The sequence below is a fragment of the Haemaphysalis longicornis genome, unplaced genomic scaffold (assembly GCF_048455015.1).
Source record: "Haemaphysalis longicornis isolate Haplotype H1 unplaced genomic scaffold, Haemaphysalis longicornis Haplotype H1 scaffold_3, whole genome shotgun sequence".
In the NCBI taxonomy this organism is placed as follows: Eukaryota; Metazoa; Arthropoda; class Arachnida; order Ixodida; family Ixodidae; genus Haemaphysalis; species Haemaphysalis longicornis.
In genome coordinates, this window is record NW_027526335.1 from 32,345,809 (window position 1) to 32,362,241 (window position 16,433).

At 51.1% G+C, this 16,433-nt stretch overlaps 1 protein-coding gene across 2 annotated transcripts in view; it reads right to left on the minus strand.

Moving 5' to 3' along the window:
- LOC144174233 (NPC intracellular cholesterol transporter 1-like) overlaps positions 1-16,433 on the minus strand; it is a 93,903-nt gene that overhangs the window by 76,191 nt on the left and 1,279 nt on the right. The window lies entirely within an intron of this gene.

The following is a 16,433-nucleotide window of genomic DNA, read 5'->3' on the forward strand; positions in this document are numbered from 1 at the left end:
AAGATCGGTTTCTGCGTGCGCGGGCAGCACACGTACGCGCGCTGGATGTGTACACGAGACCGTGTAAGGCTAAAAGCAACGAGAAAAATGTCGAAAATTATCACTGCTCGCCTCCGGGTGCGCCTGCGGGCGTCAGATGCTTTCAGTGCCGCCACCCGGTTTAATTGACCTTGGGGGAAAGCTCGCTGGCACAAGGAAGATTGCTGCTCTATACATAGGAAGACTAGCAATAAATGCCCAGCCAGCGCGGTGAGCCTGCAAGCCCCTTTGCGTTCTTTTTATCACACAGAGCAACGCAATCACGCAGGAAGAAAGACGGAATAAAAAATTCGAGCTGGGACAAATTACGATTGTTATTTACTTCCTTTCTAATGCGCCAACAACAATGCTTACACTGCTTGTGGACACGTACTTAATAACGTAGGCTTGGCTGACTATACACATTTATCACCCCTAAAGGGACGAGATTTCCCACCCGGATCTGTGCTTAAAATGGAAATAACGGCCAAGGCGACAGTCCCAACTTTATTGGTTGATTAATAATGGCCCACCCTTCGGATAAGGGGCGATGGCATGTGCCGTCTCGTCATGCATCAAAAACTGGTTTTCCCACTGCGGCGCTGCTATTGACGGCAGGCTCAAGTACATTAAATTTTGTAATAGGTGGTAGCTGATCTACGTTATATCATCCTACCTACTTTTCTTCCCCCGTAGCATTCCAATCAAGGGCTTTTTTTTTCTATCGTTTGCAATGTCCCCTGGCGGAGTGCGCGGATAGCATTTTTTGGCAGTGCGCTAAAGAACGCGATGCCGATGTAGGCTCGTTCACCTAGACGAGCCCCACAAAACACCAAGTGGCGTTCCCGCCGTCGACGAATCAAAGAAATCTTCCGTTGCACACAAACTGTGTCTATCAGTACATCGTCCCCTGCTGGCGCTGCAAATATCTTATTCGCTACCCTGTTTTTTTTGTTTTTTTTTTTCTGTTCCGTCTAGCATTTCTTAACTTCATACTTCACGAACACAAGGCAAGCCCTTCCTTGTACACTGATCTCATTTTGACTCATGGCGACTTCATTTAATGATTCAAGGAGCCCCTAAATGGCGCAACGACACGCTAAGTGGGAGGTGCGTAGCAATGCTACATCGGTATACAAAAAAAGGGCAAAAGGGGTCGGACAGCTGAACAACATTGGGGCCGGGAAATGCCTTCTTATGACCGGATCAATCTACATAGCCGCACGCATATCGCCTCCTTCCAGGTACGAGCAAAGAGTTCCGGAGAGCCGCCCTCCGGGCTGCCATCCAGCGGAGAGAAAAAAAAAATCGTTAGCCAATGACGCCGGTCCTCGCAAAGGAGCTTGGGAACGTTGGCTTCCAGTAAGCAATTGCCGTACAGAGGAGCGAGCGGTCTCGAGGCGCCCGCACAAAGACGGACCAGAGGGACAAGAGAGCAGCCATGACCGAAAAACAGATCGAAGATGGGGCAGAGACGATTGCGTGATCGCTCCAATCGCGACGGAGAAAGAAAAAAAAAGCGGCAAAGCTGCGGCGACGTTGCGCTGACAACACTGAGAGCCCGTCGCAGCAGGAGGCAACAAAAGACCTCCTTGACAACGTCCGCGCACGTGAAGGAATGCTGCTTAGAAGGCCGGAGTCGATTAAACAAGACAGCGAAGAGAGTGCCGCGAGTTTCAGGGAGCGCGCCTTGAAGCAACGAAGAGAGAGCGGAGGGTGTCCCGGAAACAGAGTGGGTCGATGTCGACATATCACCAGGACTAGCCTATGCGACTGAACAGGCGAATCGATGCAAGAGGACTCGACTCTAAGCGGCACAATAGGCCGCAGGCGAGCCAGCGCATGATACGCTCGCAGCCTTGATAAGGAAACACGAGGGGAATGGTCGAATTCTGCGGGCCCATAGAAGACTGAGTCGGGGGGAACGAGTAAAAGCGACCGAAGCTGAGCGCGCAAGGTCGCGACGCCGCTTGCGAAATGAAAAACCCGAGAGCAAGCGGCCACTCACGACGGCTCCTCGTACTGTCAACAGGGAGCGACATATTCACGATTACAACAACAAAAAAATGCGACCCTGACAGGCGCGAGACAGCAGACAGCGCGCGGTAATTGTTGCATGCAGGCGATCAAAGAAATCTAGAGGTAAAAGACGGGAAGGCTATTTTTTTAATGATTAGAGAGCCGAGCCTGGCAGAAGAGGTAGCCATATATCGCTGGCCCTAGCCATGCATGCCGGAGGTCAGCACGGGTTACCGACTCCAAGAAAGCGTACGCAAGCTATCGGAAAGGGATCGTTTCATCTGCGGCAGCAACTCTACTCGAGAAACATCCCAAAACACCGGGACGAGTCACCGAGCTCGTGTGGGTCCCGGCTCACTCGCTCGTGGACGGCAACGTCACCACCGACCACTATGCCCGAGAACTAGCCATCCGGGCCGAGGAAGAGCAACCGCACCCCGTCACGAATTATAAGGAGATCGTCCGCCTATACAAAAAAAGTAGAACGAGGCTTCCGAAGCCACACAAGCAACTAAGCAGACGGCAGCAGACGATATTGCGCAGCTTACAGGCAGGGTCGCTCCCACACCCGGCGCTTCTGCACAAAATGTACCCTGCAGAACACGACAACATGTCTGTTCTGCCGGGGAGACGGCACTCTCGCGCACATTATTGGGGAGTGCAAAAAAACTCAAGACACCCCCGGCCTACACCCTTCCCCCTTCCCCCAATTCTAACCCGCTCGAGCGATGGGAGACCTTACTGTCCAGCTCTGACCTCGCCATTCAGCAACAGCTGGTGGCTCGAGGAGAAGAATTACTGGACACATATGGGTCCCGCGAATAGGGAACCACCCCATCTGGTGCCTGCGCGCACCATTCTTTATTTGAAGCTCATTAAAAGTTGTTCACTCACTCACTCCCCGCAGAAAAAAAAAATTGGACAGATTTAAGGAAAGTTGCCAATTCTGTTTAACTGACACTCCCCTGTGTAAAATGTATCATTCCCGAATAGGGTGCCTTGATTCACGCGTCCGCCGTAAGGCGGCGCTGGCATCAATGCATCCTATTCCCGACTTACGCGCAGCACCACCTTAGTTTCGTTTTGAACCTATGTGGGCCATGAAGACAGCAAAAAGCACAAAGTCGTTCTGCGAGAACTCCTCAGTTTGTTTGTCTTCCCTTGTACACAAAGAACAACGCCCGAAGGCGTACTCGTAACGCGGACGCTTCTCACACCAAGCACACGGCAGACTGATCGCTATAGTGGATGTGTGCTCGCCCTGACCTACAATCAGTCAACAGCGCCATAATGAGCCGCATAGTTGTTAGTTGCCCCCGACGATCAACAACGGTGGGTTGCCAGAGGTCGGGGCTAACTAAGGCTCCCAATGGCTGCTGATGCGCAGTGCACGAATGGCTGATGCGCCGTAAGCGTGACGGCAAGCGGCGGCTGAAAGCCAGCGCAAACACCGCGCTCGTACCAGATGGAAGTAGGCCCGCTGGCGCGTGACGTCCCGCTCCAAAGCGCCTACGCCGAGAAAAAAAGAGTCGCACTAGAGGCTTATCGGTCAGTCGGCGAAACGTAACCCAAAACAACCACCGACTGCGACAAGGGCCTAAACAAGCGGTGCATTGGCGCAGAACCAGCGGTGCCGGTTTTCGTTAAGGCGAGCGAGGAAAAGGTAAAGGTGGCGAGAGCACCAGCCGCATAAGTGAGCGTGAAGATGGACGCGGGGGGAATTAACAGTGACCTCGTATTCGAAAAGAGGCAAAATTCCGGCTGTAGGTACAGGTTAAGAAACGCTGTTTGGAAACGCTGCACACCGCTTGGCAAACTTAACTACATGGTGATAGTTGGCGCAACCGAACGACCTGTAAACAGGTTCCCGAACCTTCCTTCCACCCTTTCAAAACCGCTGCGGCAAGAAACTAATTCATTCACCGCCCAAAATGCAGCGCCACAGTGACGGGCCGACAATGCGCCTACGCATTTGTGCAGAACCACGGCCCATTAGGTTTGCCAGCTGGTTGTAATGACCTTCGAGATAAACAGCGCAGACATCCCGGTCGCTCTCTTTTACCCAAGCGCAGGGTGTCACGGAAACAATTACATAGTTATACATACTGTAGGCGGTCGTTTTTGACACGTGCCGCGTATCCGTGCTCTTTCGCACGTTTCCCCGGAGTCCCGCTGCCTCACCACCTCTGGCGTCGCGCACACTAAGCACGTCATAGGTCCCACGGGCAACGTTCACTCTTTATGCGACACTACGAGAGCGCGTGGCGCGCGGCAGAAGGAAAACGGCGAATTTTTCTGCACGACGGAGAAGAAAAGAAGAAAGCGAAAAGGGACAAGGCTCCGCGACCTGGTGGAGTCGCGACGGCCAGCATGGAGCAGTGTAGTATACAGATGAGGATCGCCTATCGGCCCGTTCATTAGTAGCTCTGCAGAACCGCAGCGAACGCATGCAGAGCCGCTGTGGGTTTTTTTTTTTTTTTCTAGAGCTCGACAGAGAAAGATTTGCGCAGTTCATTATAAACTGGTTCCAGGGGACACTTCGTCAACTGCTCCTGCAGAGCGGTGGTGAACACTAAACGATCAGCAGAAAGGTCGCCGTGACGTATATATGGGGAATTCCGACGAGCCCAAATGGCGAAGCTTACGCAACGGTGGTAGGCAATTCGCAGTTGTTTCCCCGCACACTTTATGTCACCCACATCCTGTCCTTGGGTACGAGTTCATTTAACCGAAGCCAAGTAAACAAAAAGCTTTAGAGCGAGCTCATAGGGTTAACGCGCAAGGAATTCTCGGGCGAACAGCAAAATTCCTACGACTGCAATTTGAGGTGAGAACAAACGCGCAAGGAATTCTCGGGCGAACAGCAAAATTCCTACGACTGCAATTTGAGGTGAGAACAGTTTTGAAGGACTTTACGATGTTAGGTTGCATTGTACAGGAACGCCTACGAATTACAGGGTCTCAATTTGTTCCCTCTTCAGCAGAAGCAAGGGAATAACAGCCAAACAATTGTTGACACAAACGTAGAACAGAGAGAGAGAGAGAGAGAGAGAGAGAGAGAGAGAGAGAGAGAGAGAGAGAGAGAGAGAGAGAGAGAGAGAGAGCTCATTATTAGATGTAAGCAGAGAGGTTTGCCGGCATGTTCCTGCGCCTGCATGCTACTCTGCGGGGACGGGGAGAACGGAATAAAGGCCGTAAAGGAAGTAGGGCGAAAGAGAGAGGGGGGGGGGGGGGGATGAGAGGTAAAAAAGAAAGATCATGAAGCTTTGCGTTGGTGACGTGAAAGTTCACCTGATCTCACAGGTGAGGATATGAAGCTCTAGATTGTCTCTGCGACGCCCATTTCGTGTAGGTAATCAAATAAGGCAACTAACACTTTCCGCTGAGATGATGCAGATGGCCAGGGTCCAAGGAGAGCTTTCAGATATAGACCCGCAGTTGAGGCAGTCGATCTTTGGTGCAAGTGATTTCTTTGCTGCCTGTATGTTGGGCACTCTAGAAGGACATGCTCTGCTGTTTCCGGCAATCCACAATTATCACAATAGGGATTTGCAGTTAGACCGAGGCGATGGCGGTAAGAGTTCGTGAGTGCTGCGTTGAGACGCAACCGGTGGTAAAGAGTTTCAAGCCTACGTGGAATCCGCTCTGGTAGCCTCATTCTGAGTCCAGGGTCTATATGGTGCACGAAAGGGTGCCGAGTTTCACGAAAAGATCAGACGCGGTTTTGCTCCTCTAAGGCAAGCTCTTTTGCTAGCGCTGCGGCCTCGTTATTTGTGCAAAAAAAAAATAATTGCTTACATTCATAACCAATACCACCACCTCCCATGCACCCGATATACGGATGCATCGCCATGCCCCCACAAATCTGCACAAGCCGCCAGCGTGGCCAATGCCAGAGGAACTGAGCTCACTGCAGTGACTGTTTTCACCAACTCCACCGAAACAGCTGAAGAGGTTGTCATTGCCCTTGCCGCCACAACAGGCCAAGACTTTTTAACCATTCTTACTGGCTGCTAAGCCGCTTGCAGGAACTACCTAAAAGGACGCATATCGCAACCCGCCTTGAAAATTCTACAACGAGCGAAACCTTTCCCACAACTGCAAATAATTTGGACTCAAGGTCGCTAATCCCTCGGGGGTAACGAAGCGGCACACGCCGCTGCACGCGCACATTCACACCGGGCCGTTTCCCACGAGGGCCACGAACCCCCATCGGAAGCAACAGTTAAGCCCACCCCGCTGCAAACATACGCCGAAATACTCGCCCACTACAGGAACGAGCGTCGCAAATACCCATTCCCCCAAAGCTACTACCTTCCGGCGACTACAGACTAACTCCTACCCACATAACACCCTGCTATATGCCATGTATCCCACCCTATACCCTGCCACATGCAAATCCTGCCCCCAACCAGGCACCCTGAACCACATTGTATGGGAGTGCCAGCAATCCCCTTCCCTCACCCCTAACCCCAACCCTACCTATGAGCAGTGGGTGGAGCTGCTGACCAGCTCCAACCTTCCCCACCAGCGACGATTGCTGGAGAGGGCACGGATGGCCAGCATAGCCCAAGGCATCCCGGACTAAGGAAGCCTCCCATCGGGCGGGTGCCCTAACATCAGCACCTGGTCTCCAATAAAGTTTATTCATCATCGTCCTCACATTGGTTAGCGTACCATACACACATGCCATTCACAATCCTGAAATACTCAATTGTACTGCAGGCGATAATTTACCTCATGCAATTTCAACCTTACTTTTTCAATGCATTCAGAGGAACAGGCGCTACTTCGGCAGTGACTAAGGCGCCCCACTAGACCATGCGGCGGCCAACGAACAGTTAGTGGTCCCGATGGCTTATCGAATTTCGCTTCTACGCAAAGTGGAAGATTGAAACAACGATCTTCAAACAAAACACTCGCCACATTCTCGCGTCACAACCACCCAGATAACGAGAGGCACCCGACTCAGTCCAAGCAGTCAACAAGGGGGAAGGGCACAGGCTTAATCTTCGGTCACATCACCCGATACGACATCACGCGACTGCAGCTGCCTGTTTTAGGAGCATCACAAAAGTTGTCTTTTTTTGTTAATTTTACTATTCCGGCGCCCTGTTCAGCTCCCAAATCGAGTGCAGTCCCACCTTCGGAAACAATGTAGGAATGCGTAAGGCAGGCAACGTAATTTTAATCTGGAGACGGAGTTGCTTCGACAGACAGGTAGCATATAGGAAGGTAGTAGGCTACAACACAGCAGTGACGTTGCTGCGTCACTGTGGGGTGACTCAGCACCCGCGTCCAATCAGAAATCAACTAAACGTGTGAAATGTTCGTTCAAAAACCAAACGAGTGAGTCGTTCAGAAACCGTGCTGGGTCGTATTGAGGAGGAGCTGGATTTGCAAATTTTTTATAAGGGACTCCGGTCAAATCGCAGGGAGGTAACCTCTGGGTGGAGAGAAGGTTCCAATTGCGGGGGAGATGGGACATCAAAACCAAAGATATTAGACCAGTGTCTCTGCATATTATATATATATATATATATTAAAGAGTCGGATACACAGCAAGAACAATAACAAAGAAGGTTTACTTACGTAGCGGCAACGGGACTTGTCTTCATCAGAGTACAGTTACATGATTTTGCTGCAAAACGCTGCCTGTCTCCATGCGCTGCCTGGCAGTATATGGCCCGCTGACTCATGCCTGCGGCGCGGTGTCTCCTTACGTGCAAATTACTCGCCGCGTTACCCGTCGCACTTTGAACCGCGGGATCATAGAGGCGGTTAATATTGGCCTCCATGATCCCGCGGTTCAAAGTGCGACAGGTAACGCGGCGAGTAATTTGCACGTAAGGAGACACCGCGCCGCAGGCATGAGTCAGCGGGCCATAATACTGCCAGGCAGCGCATGGAGACAGGCGGAACAATTCGCGTCGAGAATGCGCCGCAAAACTTGAGAGGAGTCCGTAAGGCGAGACAATGGAGCGAAACAACAGCCGACACGATCGCAGTTTCAGCCTCGGTGCAGGCGTTCCCAAATATCGCGCGCAACCTAGGCATTCCAGGACGTGAAGCCGTCAAAGCTACCAGAAATTTTGAGGCCCACACTTTTTTTTTTTTTTTTACTGAACCGGGTAAAGCGTGCTGCGCTGTCTTTAACGGGTGTGTGCGGATCTGACCCACACCGACATCAGAACTTTTAGATTTCGCATATAATGTCACGCAGATTTAGAAACGTGTGGAGTGGGGTGGAATTGAAGTGACTGCCTCCGCTACGGCGGCGGGTTACAGAGACCCGACTGCGCAGGCACGCGCGGGGTGGGCGAGGAGGCTGCCCCCGGAGCGAATGCGCGGGCATGGCGAAGGCCGGTTCTGCGGAAATAATCCACCCTACCGAACGAACGTGCACCTGCCCATTTGGACCCCGCTACCCCCGCCGCAGCGTTAGCGGACGGTACCCGCTATGCTACGGCGGTTATAGCAGAGTTATAGCAGATAGGAGAACCGGTACCGGTACGGTATCCGGTAGCCTACCGGCACCGCTGCGCATGCGCAGACGGGACGAACCTGTTTGCGCGCATGCGCAGGTGGGTCTCCCGCGCACCGGGCGCCGTACGGGGACCGGTTCCCCGCTCTGCCATAACTCTGCTCTCTACTAAGTCCGCCGACACTCGGCGTGCCGCGGGGATTCCGCGCCGTCGTTCCGCAGGGCTGAGCGGAAGACGAAGGCTTGCGCGAACGGGGCCAAAAAGGCCGAGGCCGGACAGTGACTCACGCAAGCGCGTACATCGGCCGATGGGCGCACTCGGGCGTAGTATACGCGCAGACCTTCCCACAGACTGGAAACGAAGAAAAGCGGCGGGAAGAAAAATGAAATGTAAAAGAAGAACGACACTCAACAAGCACAAATTGCTGCAGTGGCTTCGCGAGAATGTGCAGGCTTTCCCAGATACGGTGAGCCAATGGAGCTCAAAGTATACTGGCAGTTTTTCTCGTCTCACCAGCAATTAAGCCCTATATTCCCCTGCTGGCCGTAACACTAGTGGGGATGCCTGGCTAGAATCGCGAACCCAAACGTATTTTAAGGTGACTTGCACAGGTATGGTTAAATTGCGTTAATTTTTCTTCATCTGGATGCAATGATAAAAACGTGGGATATGTACGATTGACCACCATCGACGCTAAGTTCAGCTTTTTAATTAAAAATAATAATAAAACGTTAGAAACATCAAAATTATCACTGGATAAAGGTCAGTACAAAACAGTACGCAGAACGATATGTATGCGGCAAGAGCAAAGCCAGACAGCTCGGGAATGACACTAAATGATTGATTGAGGGGTTTAACGCGCCGACGCAATGCGGGCGATGAGGCGCGCCGTAGTGGAAGGCTCCGGATTAATTTTGACCACCTGGGGATCTTTATCGTGCGCCGAAATCTCGTACACACGGGCGTTTTTGCTTTTCGCCTCCATCAGAAAAGCGGCCGCCGCGGCCGGGAATCGAACCCGCGACCTCGTGCTCAGCAGCGCAACGCCTTAGCCACTGAGCCACCGCGGCGGGTGGAATGACACTGACAGTGACGCGAATGCAAGCACTCGATGCAGCTACAGCTGCTTTACCATTGCAGAAAATGTCGAAGGCGTGGAAAACAGGCATCGCCGCCGCATGCATTTTCGCGCACTACGATTTGTGACGTCAAAAATCGTGATTAAATGTGATTGGTTAGCTTGTGCTAAAAAAAAAAACAATATAGCAGGGTGAAGCAAATATAGAATGAATGCGAGTGGGCACTTCTATCTATCACGTATCATTGAAACTAAAAGGACAGTGCTATGCATGTAACTTTGTGACCCGCTTACTTCTGCTTAGAACACTCACTGCTCTTCGTTACTGCAACCGGCAGTAAACTATTTCAGTTTCGATTTCGGCAAGGTGATTCGCCGTGCCGTACAAGGACAATCGAAAGATTAATACGGCTGGACGCGAAATACATCATTCCTTTCTACTGTCGGCGCGTAACCAATAGCTGCAGCGGCAAAATACACAACGGCAAAATCGGCTACGCGATCGCCCCGGCAATCAGCGTCATCACGCTGCGAAATCGAGATGTACTTTCCACGCCTTCTCCCTATAGGCGGCATTTCCATCCTTGCTTTTCCAGGTCTGTAGGCGGTCCCTATGAAGGTTTTTGACCTACCCTGGCGTCACACAGAAAAAAAGAAAGAAATGTATAGTGCTTTTCTGAACAAGCAAAGTATTGCCGGTCATCAAAGAAAAGACCGATGAGCTCTGAAGAATGTGATACCCCACTAAATTTAGCCCTTCAACGAGGTTATAGTTGTTTTGTGCATATACGAATGAGCGAAGGCAGTCACAGAACACACAATGCGTTTCAGATAAAGTTGTGCAGTTTTCAGTTTGAACACACAACAGCGAGCCCAGACAACCCAGTGAGACGGCCGCTGGCGCTGCTTTTTGCTTTCTTCGTACGGCTTTCAACCGCACAACCACGATCGTCCTGCTCATCTGTGCCCACACCAACACCACTACACTCATACCGCAGCGAGAAGAGAGCCGAGAGAGGGGCCCTAGCGGCAGGAACAACTTTCTACCAGCAAGAAATACTTGCCCTCTTGCTCTAGCAACCGAGACGAGCGCTCCCCTTTCTTGCTGGCTCGGCATTCACCGCTCAGGAGGCTTCGTAGACGAAATTCAAGCGAAGCTTATTACTCAAGGTAGAACCCCGAAAACGTCCCGTAGCGTCCCTCCGACCTTCAAGCTTGGCCGAGGTGAAGCAAGCGCCTCGTGTGGTTTCGCGGCACCGCCAGAAGCGTCATTGACTTCACTTCGAAGGGTCACCAGCCGAAGCAAAGTTGAACACAGTGCCTCTAGCTGGCGTCTAAACAGCGCGCTCGCCACCTATACATGCGACGTCGCGTGAGACTGGTAGCGCGGTGAGCCCTATACTACCACGAGCGACACCGTCTCGCGGCCTTGCGAGAGGAGTGGGTCTCGCTTGTCCACGCAGAGAAATACTGCCAAAAGCACTTCTTGGTGAAGGACTTCGGAACGGCGTGCAATTGAAGCATCAGTTCACGTCGATTCCCACCTATGCGGGGGGATTTGCCAATTTTCTTTTTTGTTTCACGGCCTATCTAGCGCTCTCGCGTTAAAAAAAATGCCGGCACTGAGGTGTTCCCTGAGAGAGCGCAGAGAGAGAGCGAGAGAGAGAGAGGGAGAGAGCGAGAGCGAGAGAGAGAGCGAGAGCGAGAGAGAGAGCGAGAGCGAGAGAGAGAGCGAGAGAGAGCGAGAGAGAGAGAGAGAGAGAGAGAGAGAGAGAGAGAGAGAGAGAGAGAGAGAGAGAGAGAGAGAGAGAGAGAGAGAGAGAGAGAGAGAGAGAGAGAGAGAGAGAGAGTTATGTAAGTGATCCGTGGTGACCGCTATGGCCACTGGTACAAGTCTGGTGGCGACGGTGGCAGCCCTAGAAGCCGACATGCACATGATCAGTTCGAGCCGAGCATAACGCGTACGCGTGCCTCTGATGGCGGCGTTTTACCAATTCCCTCCTTGGTCCGTTACTCGCGCCAACAGGCGTGACAGACCTTCACGCTCATTGCTCGGCTCTGCCGCGAGCGCACCGGAATAAGCCTCGGCGCGTGCAGGGACAGCGGCCAAGTGTGGAATGCACTCGAAAGCTGCTTTCACGTAGTTCTATTTCCTAAGCTGCCAAGCGAGTGTAGATACGCCTCAATCGACCTGCTGCTGCCCACAGGCATGCAGGACCGCCGGTCAGAAGCGCCTATCGTTCACGATAAGGGCGGCCGTATATGAAAAGCTTCGGCCATCACTTGGTTAGTGGCCTATCTTCATAGGAATGACGACGTTGCTGAACCGCGATGTCACCCCTGGCACGACTACGATGATTTGGACACACGAATTACTGATTGTAGGATTTTAACGCGCCGACGCAGCGCAGGCGATGAGGCGCGCCGCAGTGGATTAATTTTGACCACCTGGGGATCTTTAACGTGCGCCGAAATCTCGTACACACGGGCGTTTTTGCTTTTCGCCTCCATCAGAAAAGCGGCCGCCGCGGCCGGGAATCGAAGACACACGAATTACATACAGTACCACGCTGATAGATGCAAAGATAAAAATACGATATGCCAAGTACGACGCTAAGAACGATTAATGGCAATCGGCCCTGCTAATAGGATTTGACAGCGATTCCAAAATGAATGACACATGCACTCCGAATTGCACTCTGAATATACGAGTGTATTTGGCCACGGCGACGTACAGAGTGGAAGAAACAAAACACGAGTGTTTCTAATGTGCGTTATGGCATACTTCTGAGCCAAATAGCTTCATTAAACTTAATACTACTACAGTTCTATTGTAGCAGACCCACACGGGGCTGTCCGTTGGAAAGCGTTTTTTTTTTTTTTTTGTGCGTCTGTAATCGCACAGGAACGTCGGCTGCATGTCAAAAAGCCCTCGTCCCGTCGTTTTTTGGTGTCCTTGTTTCTTTTCGCGCTGTAGCTATTTCAAAATGAACTACCAACTCACCCAACGGTAAACCTTGTTAGGCTGCATGTCACTGTAACAGCGAATGAGCGTTACGCGCGATACCTGTCAATATAAAACTTCCCACGTAGTCGTTCCAGCAGCCCAACTTTTTCAACTTATTTTGAGGAAGTTTAAGCTGAACACCTATTAGAGCCATTTTCTGTAGCACGAGCGCCTTCCTAAGAAGGGCATCAACTGATACGCGAAAATCGTCTTAGCGGCCAACTGCACTTACTTTTTCCACCATATCTACCTCAGGCTGAAAGCTACAGTGCATTCGCCAGAAAGCTTGAGTTGCCGCAACGCGTATTCTACTGACGGACCACGACACGATATCCCCAGGAACAACAATCCATCTACAGCTTCGTTGCAAAACAAACAAAAAAAAATGTACGTCAGAGACGGTCAGTAAGAAGCCTCCACGAAGGGGTGCAGCTTTATTGTTTTTATTATTTTTTTGCATTTTAAGCTTCCCTGGTTTCAACAATCGATACGAGGGTACTCTTTAGGACAGCATAGCTCGTAATGTAAACGCGTAAAACGCCTTTTCTTGTTCTGCGAACCCCTTTTAAGTGTATACCATATGTATGATGCAACCACGCGCATGCCTAATCCTGCGTTAACACGTGCAGCGGGCTGAAACGGCACATTTTACTGCGGGCCATAGCGTCACATCTTTGCTCTGAGCATTTTAAGGCCTACACTGCAAGACAACCCTGTCTACAACAGGCCTACAATGAGCAAATTACCATACAGGTAAGCAGGGGGTATCTCGGAAGGTTGACAGGCAGTTTCTTTCCGTTACTTGGCAGCTTTGAGCAAAAAATGTACTTGAAAGTACACATTTCAAGACCAATGCGGAATCTCACACGTGACAACAGGATAATGAAACAAAATCTCTTTAATCCGCCGGACGGTTTGAAGACTATTCGCCCATCGAAAAAACCGTGCGTTGAGGGAAGTGGTGTTTTTGTGCGTCCATTCGGCCCCAAAATACGGCCCTCGGAGACTGGAATTAAACCAACGACCTCACTGCTCAACCACCCCGCGAGGAGTATACGTTATGCCGTCTGCTAACCAAGCGAGCCAAGTTTGTCTAGCTTGTTATAACAATGCTGCTCTTTGTGTCAATTAGAACGGACACGGGAAACCACGAAAATTAGAACGTGTACTTTCTCATGATTGCGTTATGTGCTCAGGAAACTGCAGTGTACCACATGAGCCAGCTGCGACGCATAATGCGGGCGCACGCCTTGAACGCCGCGCGCTCCAAGTGTCACGCAATTTTGCAATGATTACCTATCGATAGCACATCCCAGGAAACATAGCCACATGTGCTGTGCGACCCTTGAGGATTTTGCAGGCCGCGCGCAATCTTTGGACTTCACCCTCGAGGACAACAATTACTTCATGCACAAGCACCTTGAGGTCGTTATCAGACGCGGTCATATCGACGCTGTAAAGACAACGGCTTGCCCAATCGTATCGTATTGACAAAAGAAAAAAAAACGGAACAGTCAGCGTCACATGCGCGAAGAGCGAAAGACTAAATTCACACGTTTCCAGGAATGTTTGGCGACAAGAAATGTGGATCTGTGAAACCTGTCACGGAAATGACAAGCTTGGTGGATATGGCCCTTGCCAATTACCGCATTTTTGTTACCCTAATACATCTGTCAAACGTGCCTATTTAAGTGCAGTTACGCCGAGTGTACTCGGGCTACCCTAATAACGCTCTGGCCGCGCGCTGCTAAGCGACTAAACAAGTGCCCTTGGCCATGATGTAAGGTACGATAGCCGGCGTAAATATTCAGCGTGGATACTTGAAATTAGTTCGCTTCATCACGTGATAAGCAATGTAAATATTTGGTTGTGCTTGCATTGTTAAAAGTCTCAGTCGGCGCCTCACAAAAGTCCATAAAAAACTGAGTTCGCTGCGCAGCGACACCACAGCAGCGAATCGCTGCAGCAGCATCATTTGGGGAAAATCATCACAGAGAGCGTGGAAGATAACAGGAAAGGCTGAAACTGGAACACAACCACAGAGCCACAAGAAACCACCCCACGAGAACGCCGCAGACAACGGCCGCCATGGAACATCCCACCAGGCGGCGCCGGCACGTCATTAGGATTGAGGTTATTTTCCCTCGTTTTTCGTCGCCGTTCCTCTTTTTTAAAAGATACTCACCAATATGTCTATAGGTAATTAACTTTAGCATTACTTGCGATCATCTAAACGCTCGCTGCTTTGTTGTTTTTCCCGATTTTCGGACCCCTGCTGACGAGATTACCCACTCGGCGAGCCTGCCCCGGTAAAGTGTTGGTCTCCTCGATTCGGCTACACTTTCTGCACTAGTTCACAAAAGTGCCGTGCAAGTGCAGCGCCAATTCTTTCGCACGCTACACCTTGCACGAGACGAGAACTCGCACAGGGGCTAGTGCAGAAGTGTAGAAGAACTGGTGCAGCACGGCGTCAAATCGAGGGCCGAAGTGCAGGTGGCGCAAGCTGCACTGGTAAATCGAGTGCGCGAGTGCTGCACCGCCTGCACTGGTGCAGAAAGTGTAGCCAAATCGAGGAGACCATGTGTTTCGGGAACACTCAGCTAAAAGCGCGTTCCTGGAAAGTGTGATTAGCGTTTGCCGTTTAGCTGCGCCCGAATGACATTTTAACCGAGTGCACTTCAATCGGCACGTTTGACAGGGGTAAAGGCTCCTGTCCCACTTTTTCAGCCAACCAAAATCATATAGGGCTGCAAAATTTTTCATGAGCATCCACCTTTTTACTTGTGACTGAGGCTGGGGCATCTGTCAGGCTTGTGTAGCCTTTAGTCCCAGCCTGCTTTTTCGTACTTTTGAGGAAATGAAATCTTTGAAAAAGTAGCCCGGACAATACAGGGACGCAGGGTAAGCCGTATAAGGGTGGCTGCCTTGTAGCGCCCTCTCCCCGCCCCTTTTCTGACTTTTAGCGCTATTTCAATGATAACGCTATACCAATTCACCCATCTTTTCATTAGTGCCACTACTTGCATTCCCGTGACACGTCGAACATCCGAACACCGTGCATGACAAATGTCGGTGCAGCTGAGCCAGGTATACAACTGTGCTGACACCATACGTTGCCCATATTTTATTTACGGACAGCGTTGTCCACCATTTGGTGGTGCTCGGCAACCCAAAACAATCGCCTGGCGCTACAACCGTTATCGCTACTGCCGTTATCGAAAAGGCCGTTCCGAGGCACTAGGGTACTGTAGGCAAAAAACTGACTCAGCAACGTGCCAAACATTTCCTTGTGCCGCGCATTATCGCACATGAGGGGACGAATTGAGGTTGCGTTGCTCGAGCCACGAACGTCCCACCGAGTTGGGCCACCAGACGCTACAGAACACGATCACGAATTAGATGGCTGGACACCCCGGCATAACGAACAAGTAGCCATTAAGTTGTCCGCCCCAATAGCTTTAGTATAGTACGGTAGCCCCAGTACGTACGATACGACGGGATTCATAATTGAGAATCTGACTGCAGGCACACTGGTGAACGGAAGAGTGCGATGACATTACATGGCTCACAGAGCCGCACGATATGAGAGAGCCAGTAGTTGAAAATGGAAATCTTAAAAAGCAGGACCCGCTCGGCGACAAAAGCGCCGCGATAGCCGTCGAAGGAAACGGTGTACTATGAAAAACCACTCGGCAAATGGGGTCAGCCAGGGTTGTAGTTTTAAAGAAAAACGGCGATGGAAGCGAGCAAAGCGGTGGAAGACCAGTGGGTCTCTGCACGGCGTGTGTCTGTTACAACGTTAATGAACAAAAACTATTTTGAAATC